This window comes from Octopus bimaculoides, chromosome 2, assembly GCF_001194135.2.
Source record: "Octopus bimaculoides isolate UCB-OBI-ISO-001 chromosome 2, ASM119413v2, whole genome shotgun sequence".
In the NCBI taxonomy this organism is placed as follows: Eukaryota; Metazoa; Mollusca; class Cephalopoda; order Octopoda; family Octopodidae; genus Octopus; species Octopus bimaculoides.
In genome coordinates, this window is record NC_068982.1 from 189,148,335 (window position 1) to 189,151,866 (window position 3,532).

The following is a 3,532-nucleotide window of genomic DNA, read 5'->3' on the forward strand; positions in this document are numbered from 1 at the left end:
AACCACTACACACATTTTTTCTCTCTTTTTTTTTTCTCCCCTTGTTTTTTCTCTCCTTTTTTTTCTCTCCTTGTGTCTTTCCTTGTTTCTTTCTGTGTTCCTTTCTGTGGAAGAGCGTAGGCTCGAAACGTTAAAAAAGACTTTCTCAATTCCCGAGCGTTATACTAATACATCTGTTTGTTTTCTATATGACGAAATATTAGCGCCAGGCAGTGTTTAAGCCTAAGCAAAGTTTAGGTTAGTTAAAATATGTTTGCGACATATTTCAACTGTTAAAAAGCAAATTCCCTGAAGTTGCCATGGAGAAAATATTTCTCTTATGGCAAAAAGGTGTGAAAACACCTGGTTTGTTCAGTGTTGTCATTTATCGTGTTGGCATCAATTATAAAATCCATCCAAGACTCGGCCCCCGTGCTATCCACTCAAAACAAAAATCGAACTCAGGACACATAACAACATTACGCCATAACTACTTTACCTCAACCGGTCCAGCTCTCTTTAACACCATACCAAAATATGTCAAAACAGAAACGGATCCCATAAAATTCAAAAGTTCACTGGACAACTTTCTTAAAAAAATCCCAGATCAACCTCCTACACCCAGAAATGTCTCCAGCAATAATAACTCTTTGCTAGAGTGAGCCATGGTACCCCATATATGACTAAAAGACATCACCAGGTGGTGCTATCAAGTTAGACATGGCCTGGGCCTATACTGACCGGAATCTATCAGAGTTATTATCAGATCTCCTAGACATCGATGTCTGTGAATTTGCGTTTTAGCAGTTGAAATATGTCGCAAACATATTTTAACTAACCTGAACTTTGTTTGTTTGTTTGTTTGTATGTATGTATGTATGTATGTATGTATGTATGTATGTATAATATTTACGTGGCGTAAAACTATTGGCGAACAGCATGCCAGAATCTAATGTATAAAATGTATGAAGCCTATTTGAATGTATTTATCCAGGATCATTGTCACTGTGGTAATATCATCATCACAATTGAACCAGTTGTAGGGGTTCGGAGAGGAGTTGAGTAATCAACAAAACTGTGATGTTAGAGAGGCAACGGTACAGGTGGAATCTGGTAATCGTCGGGTTGGATTAGATACAATTATTCAATTTTGTTCTTCATTGGCAGATGCTAGAGACCCTTCGCATTGCTAAAGTTCCAGAGAACACAGTCAAGGCCATAGACAACGTGACCTCATCCTTGATCACTATCATGCATGAAATTAAATGCATGAAGCGATTGTGTGTTTTTCATTAGAATAGCCAGTCGCAGAAGTGTACTTTAAGGAGACAGTCTCTCTGTGGTGCTATTTACAATCGCAAAGAAATCCTTATGTTTTTGTTGAGTAAATCTGAAAGATATGTGACTGGATCATAGCAAGACAGGAAGTCCAACCTGACACACGACTCATTTATGGTTGGCCTGAAAGTATAAGTCAGGAATATGATGGGAATAAATAGTCTTGACCTCGTTGCGACATTCTCTAAAGATGTATGGCTGGAGTTCTATATTTAAGAGATGAGGAATTATGTACATTATTTATATTATTTACATAATTCCTCATCTCTTAAATAATGAACTGTATTATCTAATGGCTACGGAGCCGACATTAGACTTCAATGGAGACATATAGAGAAACTCCATCAAAAACTAGCTCGTCTTTCAAAGCATCTAACTTTCTTGTTTAGATGTTGAGACTCAAAACTAATACCACCTGGCTTGAATATAAATGACACCAGTGGATTCATACAAAGCTAGAAGAGTAGCAGAAAAGGCAGGACATGCCCTCGTTCGTGAGAAGATCCATTACAACCGTCAAGATGAGGACAAAAAATGTTCCTACGCGAAGAGAAGTTCTTGGCCATTACAGCGGTGTTTCTTGGGTGGTTTGTGATTATAAACCGGCCAGACAACTTCGCTACAAAGAACTACGATTTCTCTGATGTGTAACGAGAAATGGGTGAAAGACACACCTAATGATGATACATGTAAGAAGAAACGTGTAAGCGGGGAATGCTTTGGTCAGCCCGAGGCTACAGTAGAAGACACTTGCTCATATTTATGTGACAGGCTTCTTTCAGTTTCCAAAGACTTGTGAGTGGATTTGAAAGACGGAACCTGAAAGAAGCCCATCATTTATACACACGCGCGCATATGTGCGTGTGCGTGTGAATGTATATATGTGTGCGTGTGTGTGTCTGTGTGTGCGCGTGTGTCTTTGTGTCCGTGTTTGTCCCCACCACCGCTACTTAACAACCGGTGTTGATGTGTTTACGCATCTGTAACTTAGCACTTCAGCAAAAGAGACCGATAGAATAGGTACCAGCCTGGGGTCGATTCTTTCGACTAAAAATTCTTCAAGGCAGTGCCCCAGTATGGCCGTAGTTTAATAACTGAAACAACTAAAAGACACTCCGCTTGGAGTATAGCTTTAGAATTATAATTGCTGGGGTCCTTGGAGTTGTAACTGACTCCGAACCAGTTCCGAGGTGGCGGGGTGGGGGTGGGGGAGCTGGGCACACGCGTGAGCCGAATGCCCGAACCACTAAGCCATGCGCCTTCACCATCAACAACGACAACAACAACAACAACCAATCAGTTTGAATGCTCCCCCTCCCCCGACCACTTTTCCCTGTTGGCAGAACCGTTAGCAAACCGGGAAAACTGCTTTGCAGCATTTCGTCCGTCTCCAAGTTCTGAGTTCGAATTCCGCCGAGGTTGACTTTACTTCTCATCATTTCGCGGGGTCGGTAAATTAAGTACCAGTTGCGTACTGGAGTCGATGTAATCGACATTCCCTTCCCCCCATTTTTCAGGCCTTGTGCCTATAGTAGAAAGGATAATTATTATTATTATTGAGTGAGAGAGCAGTGCATGCCATCAGTGACACTGGGGTAAAATATACGAAGCCCAATATACCCATCATGACTACCAGTCTGATAAGGGTACATGCCCAATATACCCATCATGACTACCAGTCTGATAAGAGTGCATGCCCAATATACCCATCATGACTACCTGTCTGATAAGGGTACACCAGTCACATGCATCACAACCATATGTGCGTGACATGGTGATCTCATATCAAGATAAACAACGCATGACCTCACAGGTGAGTCTCAATTAGAATTTTCTTCTGGTCGAGTAGCCCATCCCGCTCAAAAGGTCCCTGAATAAGGATTATTTAAGGATATTGAATAAAACACCCATGTTTCCTACTACTTCTGCTCCTGATCAGAGATGCACATATCGTCAGTCACCAAGGGACATGCTCAACTGGTTAAGGTCAAACTACTGACAAGCAAATCTGTGGTATTAAGCGGAATATTTGCTGAGTCCATCTTTTATACCAAGACAAAACAATGTACATGATAACACTTCCAATCAGTTGAGATCTTATAATAATAATAATAATAATAATAATATTAATAATAATAATAATAATAATAATTATTATTATGACCGTTAAGCGCGCCGTGCGAAATGCTTAGCGGCATTTCCTCTGTTTCACGTT